The sequence below is a fragment of the Monodon monoceros genome, unplaced genomic scaffold, assembly GCF_005190385.1.
Source record: "Monodon monoceros isolate NGI ecotype Baffin Bay Population unplaced genomic scaffold, NGI_Narwhal_1 Super_Scaffold_1, whole genome shotgun sequence".
Taxonomy (NCBI): Eukaryota; Metazoa; Chordata; class Mammalia; order Artiodactyla; family Monodontidae; genus Monodon; species Monodon monoceros.
In genome coordinates this window covers 47,502,775-47,515,013 of record NW_021703765.1, presented here as the reverse complement: position 1 = coordinate 47,515,013, position 12,239 = coordinate 47,502,775, and the positions used below count along the sequence as shown (strand labels likewise).

The window sequence follows — 12,239 nt, the reverse complement described above, 5'->3', positions numbered from 1 at the left end:
AAAAATCACAAGGCATATAAAGAAAACAGGAAAGCAGGGCCCCTTCAAAGGAAAAAAATAAATCAACAGAAACTGTCCCTGAAAAAGAACTGATGGCAGATATTCTAGACAAAGACTTCAAAAAATGTCTTAAAAATGCTCAAAGAACTAAATGAATATATGGAGAAAGTCAAGAAAATGTATGAACAAACTTAAAATAAAGAGATAGAAAGCCTAGGGAATTCCCTGGTGGTCCAGTGGTTAGGACTCCACGCTTTCACTGCCCAGGGCTCAGGTTTAATCCCTGGTTGGGGAACTAAGATCCCACAAGTGCACGGTATGCCCTCCAAAAAAAAAAAATAATGCATGGCTAGATTGCATATAATTTCTTAGATTGTAAATATGTCTATATTTTCTTGAATTTCAGAAGGAAATTTTTTTAATAACAATTTTTCCCCTGAATTTTGTTTAGACAGAACAATGGTGAAAGTATTCTTTAGCTGGGGGTGGAGAAAATAAGAGATGTCCTAAGAGAATAAAAGCCTAAAAGGAAACCAAAAAGAAATTTTGCAGCTGAAAAGTACAATAACTGAAATGAAAAATTCACTTGAGGGATTCAAAAGCAGATTTGAGCAGGCAGAAGAATCAGTGAACTTGAAGATAGGACAACAGAAATATCATTTTCCTGCTTTTTTTTTTTTTTTTTGCAGTACGCAGGCCTCTCACTGTTGTGGCCTCTCCCGTTGCGGAGCACAGGCTCCGGACGCGCAGGCTCAGAGGCCATGGCTCACGGGCCCAGCCGCTCCGTGGCATGTGGGATCTTCCTGGACCGGGGCATGAACCCGTGTCCCCTGCATCGGCAGGCGGACTCTCAACCACTGCGCCACCAGGGAAGCCCCCTCTTCCTGCTTTTTAAGAATGAATCAAAGAACATTTGAAGTAAGTATCTTCAGAACATACTAGAAATTGTTTATGTTCTCACTACATTGGGTTTACAGAAAAAAAAAATTTTTTTTAAGTTTTTCAACTTCTGTAAAATAAATATGAAGAGGGTAAAATTAAATCCATTATCTACTTAAACAGTTCATTATAATATCATATTAACCAGGACAGCTGCTCATTAGTGCTGCAATTGGAATTAAGAGTTACTCAAAGGTTTGCTGAGTACCCAGCAGTACAGAGACTGCTACAGGCACTGGAGGTATGATGATGGACAATACAGTCCCTGTCCCCCAGACAGGGCAAACATGCACACAATCATACCAAATGTGCCAAGTACAGTAATGAACAAGGGACGGTGGCTGTACAGAGGACAAAGGGAATGATTAGCCCTTTACCTGCATTAGTATGGGAAGGAATCACAGAGAAAGTGAAATTTAAGCAGGGACTTGAAAAATGAGGTCACCAAGACCAGCAGGATGAAGAAGGTTTCCAACCCTGATGGACAACCGTTACACCAGAAACAATCTTGGTTGAAGATGGGATTCCATTTGGTCGTGGTGAGTTTGAGATTCCTGTGGGAAACAGAGAGGGAGATGTCCAATAAGCAATCAGCTAATACCAGCCTGAGCAAAAGGAAGTTTAGGCTTGGGCTTCCCTGGTGGCGCAGTGGTTGAGAGTCCACCTGCCGATGCAGGGGACATGGGTTCATACCCCAGTCCGGGAAGATCCCACATGCGGCGGAGCGGCTGGGCCCGTGAGCCATGGCCGCTGAGCCTGCGCGTCCAGAGCCTGTGCTCCGTCCACAACAGGAGAAGCCACAGCAGCGAGGGGCCCGCGTACCGCAAAAAAAAAAAAAAAAAAAAAAGAAAGTTTAGGCTAGAATTAAAATGGGGGGAGTTATCAGCACGTCAGTAGTCATTAAAATCATAGGGGTAAATAAGACCTCTTACTGGGAGAAGACCAACACTGAAGGTGAAGGCGGCCAGTCACTATGATCCAGCAAGAAAGGTCTAAGCATGGACAGGGGGACAGGAGAGGGCGACAGCACTGAAACCAAGAGGCGAGAGTGTTTCAAGGGGTTGGATAGGTGTGAAATGTCAAAGGAAGAGCAGGGACAAGGCCTGAAAATGCCGACTGGTTTGGCAGCTAGGCCACTGATGAGCTCAAGAATATTTTAAGTAGAAATGACAGAGGCAAATAGATGTGGGTAAATTGAGGAGTGAAAGTGGGATGATGGGGAGAGAGTACAGCAGATTCCTTGAAAGCAACTCTGTTTCGAAGGGCTGGGGATAGCTTCAGTTTTCGGATATTAGATACCTGGGCACGTTCGTAGGTTGTGGGGCAAGAGCCAGAAGAGAGGAAAAGCTTGAAAGACAGGAGGAAGGAGGGAAGAGAGATGAAAAAGATCCTAGAGGAGCCTGAAGTAGATGGATGAAAAGCCCAAGCAAGGATCAGCCTTGAAAAGAGGAAGCACCACACTAAGGCCGGGGGGGGGGGGGGGGGGGGGGGAGCTGGGTAGAGCTCCTTCCTGTCTGATGCTGCCAATTTCCTACGAAGATAAACAGATTCTTAGGTATCTTCATAGGCAAGAGGAGTCTTACTATGAGACAGGATGGGGAGGGGGGCATGGAGGGGAGAGGCAACAGAGGTAAATAGGTTGTTTGAAAATTAAAAAGGGTACAAGGCCAGCTAAATTTCACCGAGACAGAAAATTAACACTCTTGTTGCTTTATGCCTAAATTCCATATGTGCTCATTTTAACACAGGCACCTGTCTGATTAAAAAATATTCTTAAAACAATTCATTCTCTCCTTTTTAAAGCAATTTCCCACCACATCCATTAAAACCAGCTACTCTACCTGCAGGCTGAGCAGACTCTAAAGGTTTGCCAACTGTAACACCTGGGACTTAGTCAAATAAGCAAGACCTTGAGGGTAAATTCCAAAATGCAAACAGGCATTTTCAATACTTTTCCTTTATAAACTTCTATTACTTTAGAAAGGAGTGGTAGGAGTTGCGGGGTGGGCCGACACTTCCCCCATCTCCCTTTAGAAACAATTTTGTAAAATCATATATACATTTAGAACGTACTTCCATAAACAAATTACTTTATGTTAGGAGCAGAAAACAGTAAAAACACAATTTTATAACAAAATAATTTCCTAGTGGCTCTAACACCCAGTCAAAATAGCACAACTCCAAAAATACCTGTAATTTAAAGACAAAGGAAACTTCTTGATAGCTGTACTACAGTAAAACAAAATGATCATTCTGTTCCTTTCAGCTATGCTGCAAAGAAACTCAGAAGATGTTCCAAACCAAGACATAAAAACATTCATTGTTTTTTCTTCATCCAAGAACCACTGTAACTAAAAGTCCACTGCCATCTGTGCAGACCTGAAGATTCAGAATTTGATACATCAATAGTACCCAAAACTTTATTCCTCAGGTCAGCATCTAGGTAGCCAGCTTGGGCTAGGAAGGTGCCCAACATGACATCCACAAGAAGCTGCAGTTTCCCCATCACCTCCAGGGCCAACAACACTTTCCCTATCTCTACTATCACAGTGTTACTATCAATAAACCCTTAGGGCTTCCCTGGTGGCGCAGTGGTTGAGAGTCCGCGATGCAGGGGACACTGGTTCATGTCCCGGTCCGGGAAGATCCCACATGCCGCGGAGCGGCTGGGCACGTGAGCCATGGCCGCTGAGCCTGCGCGTCCGGAGCCTGCGCTCCGCAACGGGAGAGGCCACAACAGTGAGAGGCCCGCGTACCGCAAAAAAATTAATTAATTAAAAAAACCCTTAAATGAGCGCTGACCACGGTCCAGGCATTGTTCTAAACTTTGGTGACACACTAATGAATAAAAGCAGGCCTTACATTAGAATAAGTTATGTTTTATGTTATTATATATTTTTAACATATATATTAATATATATGTGTTTATATATATATATATACACACACATTTTTTTTTTTTTTTGGCCATGCTACGCAGCTTGCAGGATCTTAGTTCCCTGACCAGGGACTGAACCGGGGCCACGGAAGTGAAAGTGCAGAGTCCTAACCACTGGACCACCAGGGAATTCCCAATAACTTATGTTATACAAGTCAACTGTACAAAAAAATTACTATCCACATTTCTCAAGAGGTCTGACTTGCCATCTCCACTCCCAACTTCCACTAGATCCCCTTTGTAAAACCTTCACAGCACCTTATTTTTGCCACAAATGTCAGTCTGTAGGTGCACATATGGTCATTTCTTTGGCTCTCCCTACACTACACTGTAAACTTAATGGGAAAAAGGGTCCCACATTTCTTATGTGTCCCCACTATATCCCTAGTACCCAGCAAGGTGCCTAGAACAGAGCAGGCAACCAAATATTAATTAAATGGACAGATGGATGAACGTGGAATTAGTTTTTCAAGAACAAAGCAATACCGATAGGAAGGCCTAAGAGTAACATGTTCATTGTAAGTGGTACACCTTTATCCAGTGATCAAAAAATGAAGTTCTTTTTCCTTATATGCCACAGGAAATGAATTAAGATCATACCAAAAATCATACCTTTTTTAAATATACACTCCAGGATTACTGAGGACTATCACTGCTTCTTTAATTTGATACATCTCTAATTTATAAATAATTTGTGGTTAACAGTTAACTTCAGAAAAAATACAAAAATCAGAGAATTCAAATGTTGAAGAGATGTTAAAAAACTTTCTTTGGACTCATGAGAGCTTATTTCAAAATGCACTGTCTCTGATGTTTAAGCCAAAAGAAAGACAAGTAATCCCTTAAGGTATCTTATGAGACTAGACTTGAGCCACATCCTATCAGCACACATAGTATTTTTCAGTAACTCTTTGTGGATGTTTTCAGCCACTCTTTTCACATTCACGCAATTCCAAACTCTGTTTTTAAGATTAATGAATGAGATTTTAATGGCCAAGAGAATGTTTTCGAGGAAATAACTAGTCAAAAACATTTTGAGCTTCAAAAACTAGGAGACTAGAGACTTTATGTTTTGCCTTATGTTTCCTCTCCTCCAAGGTCCACTGGGGAAGCCAAGCTTCTAATTCTAAATTATTTTGTGGAAAGTGAATTTCTGTTTTGTTGTTGTGTAAACACTGTATATTACCTAATTAAACTGGTCCCCATACTTGATAATCCATGCCACTAAATCCCCATTCACTACAGTGGATAAATTCTGTGGCCCTAACAACTCTGAAATCTTGGCAGAGACCCTGAAACTTGTAGCTTAAAGGGCAATCAACATTCAATTCCGTCAGAGGTCTACTATTTTACAAGTTGAACTGCTACTTTTCTTTACTATTTCTACAGAATCAAAGTAGAAAATTCCTAGAGAAATCAAAGACAGTGAAGTTCAACAATCAGAGCTAATTCCCGAGTACCAGACACTGAGAATATTAAATGATGTGTCCTTTAACAGAGTTCTTAAAGGTGTTTGAAGAGTTAAAATTCAAAGATCTCAGGCTAACTTTATTCGATCATACATACAGCAATATTTAACTGGACATTATAAAACATCAGGAAAGTATGGTGAATCCTCAAAAACTTAAACATAGAATTACCATATGATCCAGGAATTCCACTTCCGAGTATACACCCAAAAGAATTTAAAGAAGGAACTGCTGAAAGAGATACCTGCACATTCATGATCACAAGAGCATTCTTCACAAGAGCCAAGAGGTGGAAGCAGCCCAAGTGTCCACTGGGGGATGAATGGATGAGCAAAATGTATATACATACAACAGACTATTATTCAGCCTTAAAAAGGAATGAAATTCTGAAACGTGACACAACAATCATGAACCCTGAACACGTCATGCTAAGTGAAATAAGCCAGACACAAAAGGACAAATACATGACTTCACTAATATAAGATACTTGGAGTAGACAAATTCACGCAACCAAAAAGTAGAATGGTGGTTATTAAAAGCTGGGAGAGGAGAAAAGGGGGAGTTAGTGCTTAATAGACACAGAGTTTCAGTTTGGGATGGTGAGAAAGTTCTAGAGATGGATAGTGGTGATGGCTACTGCACAGTATACTTTAAAATGGTTAAAAACATGTTATATGTATTTTACCACTATTTTTTTAAAAATGAGGGGGTTCAGTCGTTAAGACTTCACGCCTCCACTGCAAGGAGCGTGGGTTCAATCCCTGGTCAGGGAACTAAGATCCCACGTGCCGCGCAGTGAGGCCCAAAAATTAAAAAAAAAAAAAAAAAGAGGAAGTATCTGAAATTTGGCTCTAACAATTGAGAAATAGCTTTTGTACTATTAACAGAGCCAAAGGAAGCTAATTATTCAAAACTTGTTATGACTATATGTTGTGATGATTTTTAAAATTCTCAGATACTGATTTTACGCTTGTTAATACATTAAAATAATATTTGAAATATACTGTATACTAGAGATTTGAATAGTGAGAAAAATTAAGTATTTATGAATACATATATCTTACAAACTAAGTCTTTAAAACAAAAAAATCTCTAGTGTGCTCAGCACTGCATTCCGAAGTACACTAGTTAGCTGCTTAATGGCGCTTTCTTCTTCCAATATTTTTCCTGCCAATATTGTATTTTTAATATAAGGAAAATATTAAAAAATTAAAGTGACTATGTTAAAACATGGCGATAGAAATAGAGTTTTGCTCTCAATCTTATTAGTTCCTAGCAAGCAATCATTAAGTTCTTTTATGTGATCATATATTCCTCAGTGTATGTATGTATGTGTGTATATACCTATTTGTACATAGGCATATACAAATATGTATATATAGAACTATGACATTTGTGATAACACAAATAATTAAATGCATTTTTTTCTTGGTTTAGAAATTTAGCTTTGGTAGATAGATTCATATTTAAGCTAAGACTGATTTTAGAGATGAAGAAACTGAAAAGTACAAAGACAAAGTTGATTGCCAAGGGTATGGCTTTAATAGCCACAACCAGAATCTACAACTTCGTATCGAGGGATGAAATATTATTAATGCTATATATTTATAAAACTCAATTCAGCCTCTAAAATTAAAGGTCTCTGATCCTAGTTATTGTTCCTGTATGAGCACTGAGGAAGCTGAATCTGAATTATAGCTTAATCCCCTCATTTTAAGAAGATGTACTGACTGAAATGAGACATCCAAAACATGGCCATTTAAGGAAAATGACAGCAAATTTTAAAGTCTATTCTAGGAAGCACTTGCCTTTTTTAAAAATATGAAATTAAATTAAAAATCACTTAATTTTTAATTCAGTGAAACTTTTTCTCTAACTTCAACAGGACCCTGTGTCCTGATAAATAACATCACCTCTTTTGCAGGAGAAACGATAGACACCTGGCTATAATTGTAGTATGTCTTACTAGGGTTTGTAAGCCATTGAAATCAATGTAAAATGCCTATACCAAATTATTTACTTTATATTCGACTTATTTACATTACTGTCTCTTATTCACTATGTACCCACACTGACTTGGATACCATACAGGTATAAGAAAAGAACAAGCCTACTTGCTGCCTATTTATTTACTATTTTACCTTTATTCAGTTGAAAATGTAAATGTTTAACAAAACTGTTGAAAACAAAATAAGCTTCATGGCCTTGCTTTATGAAATTGTTTAAACCTTAGGTTGCTATACATTTTATCTGCTTAACAAACAAGAACTAACCCTCAGACGCAGCCCTGATTTCAATTTGAACTTTGTAGATTCTACTGTTAATAAATAGTTAATAAAAACTATTACCTATTGTTTCAAAACAGGTTTGGCCCATAGAAGCAAACGGCAGAGAAGTCCACAAATAAGATAAATACAGTTTTAGATAATAATACCAACCAGGAGGCTGATCAACTGTTACCTTCCAAGGAAAAAATTCCTTAAATTTTAGATAAAATGTACTTAAATGTTTCCCATTTTATTTCACATTTGAAAATTATCTTCCAAGCTTAAAGAAACGTGTAATAATACTGACCAGTTATCCACCATACGGCCAGAAGTTTCTCTTTAAAGGAAAACTTTAAACAACAAAGTAAAAACGTGGTTACTTTCCACTCACATGATAGGAAACTGTACAGTTAAAGACCACTTTCACTGTATAGTACAGTAATTTCCTATTTGCTGGCTGATGAATACAACTCAGAAAAAGTTAGTGACCTAGTATCCTCTTACTTTAGGCATTAAAAAGTATTTCTTATACTTGCCCACCTTATTAGTGGATGAGGTCAGGTAGGAGAAAAAAAGCCAACATTTCTAGGGATCAAGAACATCCTGTAAGATACTTATATGACATTATGATCATCAATATATTCTGTACAGAATGCAAGAATCTTTTCTGACACGTCATTAACGAATCCTGGTGAGATTGGTATCAGCTGGTGGCTATACTGCTAACACCTGTCCTCTTCCTAGGAGCTGGAAAGAATTTACAAATCAATAAAGTTCTAATTACCACCAGACTTGGCTTATCCACTTCAAATTTCTTACATGTGCTTGCTCTATCCTCCATATGTTATGAGTTAGGCTGATTTCCACTTTCTGTTGACTACTTTTCTCAGTGAATACACATAATGTACAAAAGCTCAGCTCCTAGCAAGAGATAAGAAACTGTCAAAGTGTCAAGTTTGAGGTATTATAATGATAGATATGTCTAAGTAAAATAAAGCGACATGAAGAAAAATTTGTTAAATAGACACTGCACCATGTTATCACACAAAAGAAACTGGCTGTATTTTTCTACCTAGTTGCTGGTTCTAAACAAGTATCATTTCCCTTTGCTTTGGGGGAAGAGTGGGAAAGCAATTTTCACAGAAATAACATCTAGCTGCTCTGAATTACAGGTGTAAGTGCTGTGCAAATAATACCTGTAAGGCTGAGCAGCCTCCAGAGACAAGGGTTAGCCAGTCGCCCCCCCCCCCACCCAAATTTCTGCTGACGAACAAGGAGATATTTAGGAAGTGTCATCTGATAAACAGACCCTGGTAAAACCCTACACTGATACACAACAACTGCTCCAGATAAATTTACTCAACTTTCAGCAGTTAACTCCTATTTTGCATATCAGTTGCTCAATGCTGGGAGAGTTGCTCGGCCTGAGAGAAAAGAAAAAGATAAATTTTAAAAGGTACGTTACTGACAGTTTTCTCCTCTCCCCCCACCCCTCCCCATAGATTGTGAGATAGAGCCCTTAGTTTAGAACCTGGGGATGAAAAATGGTTGAATTTTATAACTATTCTGTAATTAATACAGAGATCTTTAAAAGTTCAGCTGGGGAATTCAGAAAATACACCTAGGCACACCGGCTGCAAAAAATTCGTTGCCTCAGAGTCAGACCACGAACATTGCTAAGCCATCAAAACAAATCAAAGTATTTTCCAAATTCTGAGTCAAGAGGTGTATCCAGATGCATCAATTACAATACAACGGCTGAGGTTTTCAAGGAAAACACATCACTGATTTTAAAGCTGATTTCATTATGTTATCAGCTATCCACAAAAGCCTAATCGCTAAATTTGCAACAGTCTAGTTTAAATTAACATAGTCTGCCAACAGTTCAACTTCACAATACAATCTGCATAAAGCAAAGACTTTCACAATTGAAAACCAATATTAACTACATCAGGATAACCCTTTTCAACGCCTCCTGCCAATCAGCAGGGCCCCCGGGTAAATGAATCCTTGTTTCTCTTGTGCTGCTGCCATCTTTCACACTGTTTCTGAATTCCTCTGATAGTCTTTCATGCTAGTAGAATGGAGCACGAGGTACACTGTGAGAATGGTCACGTGAACAGCTCGTGACTTCCACTGTGAATCAATCCTCTTCACGCCAGTAGGAAACTAAAAGTTGGAATGCACACATCCAAGTACCGAGAAAGCAAGCAGCTAATGACTTAGTAGGGAATGCATGTGGCACCAGGACAAAGTCCTAGCACCCAAAGTGGAAATGCAACAAATGCCAGCATCTTGCTGCTTGTACAACTAACTTCCTCGCAGAGCTGGAGCAGCCAGGGACTTCGTGGAAGCCTAGCTCTGGCTCAAAGCCCGGCATCTCCAGGCCACGACCCTGACCATCCTCGGAAACGCGCGGGAGACGCGGCCTCGCCCCCCACCACGCGCGGATAGACCTCCCCCACCACCAGGCAAGGGGGGAGACCGTTCGCAGGGGAACCGGCCTAGGAAACTGACCTACGCTGTCACCCGGGCTCCCAGAGCTCCCGGGGTGGGGACCACAACCGCAGGCCCCCCGTCTGCCCGCCTCACGCCCAGGAAGCGGCCATCACCTGGCTCGCACCCCCGGAAGACTCGCGGCCCCACGGAACGTCGGTCTAGGGGATCCCTGCGCCGGGAACCGGGTGAAGCGCAAGGAAGCCAAGCACCACTCCGCGAAGTGGCGCCGCCCCTCCGCGCGGCCGGCCCCCCGAGCGCGCGCGCGCCCGGATTATTTACGGCAGACCCGTGCGGCACGTGACCGGCGCGCGGTCTTAGGGGCGCGCTCGGCACCCGGCCCCGCCCCCGACCTGGGACGTCCCGCCCTTAGCACGCTCCAGTCCCGCCCAGACTACCTAGGATGGTTCCAGGCTTTGCCAACCGCAGCCAGGAAGGGCAGAGCCTTCGCCCTCCTCCCACCACGCCCCGACCCGAAAGATGGATGGACCCTACTTCGAAGCCACGCCCCCCCAAGCCAAAGCAAATGTAAATACTGGGTTACTGCTCTGGAAATTTGTTATTAAGCTAATAAATCACCCAGCTGCCCAGATTTTTTCTTTTCTGTTTTGGTTACCACTTTACCCATGGGAACTTAACAGGCAGTGTAAATTAGCTGCACCTGTTTCTCTTTTCACACGTCAAAGAATGGTCTCTAAATGCTAACAGGTGTAAGCATGTTAAGATGTATATGAGTGAGGTATGCTTAAAGAGAGAAGGTTTTACAAATTTTCCTTCACTTCCTCCCTCCATCAAATATCTTTCATAAAGAGTCCACCTCTTCAGACTTGCACAACAGGTCTAGCCAGAGCAGTTAACACATAGCCTATAATGTGAAGGTTCAAACTCTAGTGTAATTACACCCTTTTAAAAAATGCATAGCTAAAAAAAAAATAAAAAATAAAAAAAATAAAAAAATAAAAAATGCATAGCTGAAAAAGACAAAGGAAATTATGAGCATAGGGAAAAATTTTCAACTTTCTTGTATTTTCCAATGTATTTAATGAACGTGTTCTTTTGTAATGAAAATTAATAGGTATCATTTTTCTTTTTTTTTTAGCTATCATTTTTAAGGGACTGTAGATCTGCAGTCAAGTCTAGAAACATGTATTGAGAACCTATTACAGGCCGGTTGGTGATGCACTACGTGTGATACATGATGTGGCAGATCTCTTAGAATGTCTTTGGAGAACACAAGCAGCCTTGCTTATATATCCCAGCTTAGCATCATCTTTTATTAAGAAAAAAAGGGCACTTGAAGAGCACAATACTTCAACTGTAAATTGTGTGGTAACTAAGGCAGTCATATTTGCCTCACAAAGAAGAAACCTCAGAGCTTATTTTCTAAGGATCCTGAATTATCTTCACAGCCAAAATAAAAATTGACTACCAAAATAATTTTCCACATGATTCCACAAAAGCCTTTATTCTCACTAACATGATTTAATTGCCTAAATTCACTACTCTCATTTTTTTCAATTCACTCTACTCTCTTCTTGAGTTTGTAAATGAAAACACATCCTAGCCAATAAGAGGATGAGAGTAACAGGAGGTAATCATCATGACTACCAATAAAAGAAGTTCTGATCTTGGTAAGATCACTCATTGTACATATTTTTACAGAAATATCTTTGATATTTATATAAACAATCTTTAGGAAAAGTTATCTCTTTGGCATTTTTATTTCTGACTAGTACAGATAAAAACACAATTCTTATTGTAGAACAGTACTATCCAATGGACTTTCTGCAATGATGGATATGTTTCATAATTCTATCTTGTCCAATACAGTAGCCACCGGCCACATATGCCTACTGAGCTCTTGAAATTTGGCTAGTGTGATTAAAGATTTGAATTTTTAATTTTACTTAATTTAAGTGGCTAGCAGCTACCATAATGGATAGTGCTGTTCTAGAACAAGAAAGCAATTACTATATTGCCCCCAGTTGTGTCATACTCTATTTTGAGAAACGTGTGGGAGACACAGAACATCTGGAAACAATAACTATTTTCTCCAAACTGTTTTCTGAGCTTGTGAGGAGGTAGATATTTTAACTTTGCAGATGGAGCATGTTAAAGTTACTATGTCAC

At 40.0% G+C, this 12,239-nt stretch overlaps 1 protein-coding gene across 6 annotated transcripts in view; it reads right to left on the bottom strand.

Moving 5' to 3' along the window:
* OSBPL1A (oxysterol binding protein like 1A) overlaps positions 1–10,315 on the bottom strand; it is a 208,648-nt gene extending 198,333 nt beyond the window's left edge. The window contains exons 1-2 of one of the 6 annotated variants that reach the window (XM_029219679.1): positions 10,131–10,296; positions 1,317–1,493 (exon numbers count right to left, since the gene is read on the bottom strand). The gene's annotated coding sequence lies outside the window, so the exon portion shown is untranslated. Of the gene's footprint in view, positions 1–1,316; positions 1,573–8,153; positions 8,175–10,130 lie in introns of those variants that run through there. The other 5 variants (XM_029219688.1, XM_029219714.1, XM_029219694.1 and 2 more) reach the window with 5 other exon arrangements.
* Between the last annotated feature and the right edge of the window lie 1,924 nt (positions 10,316–12,239).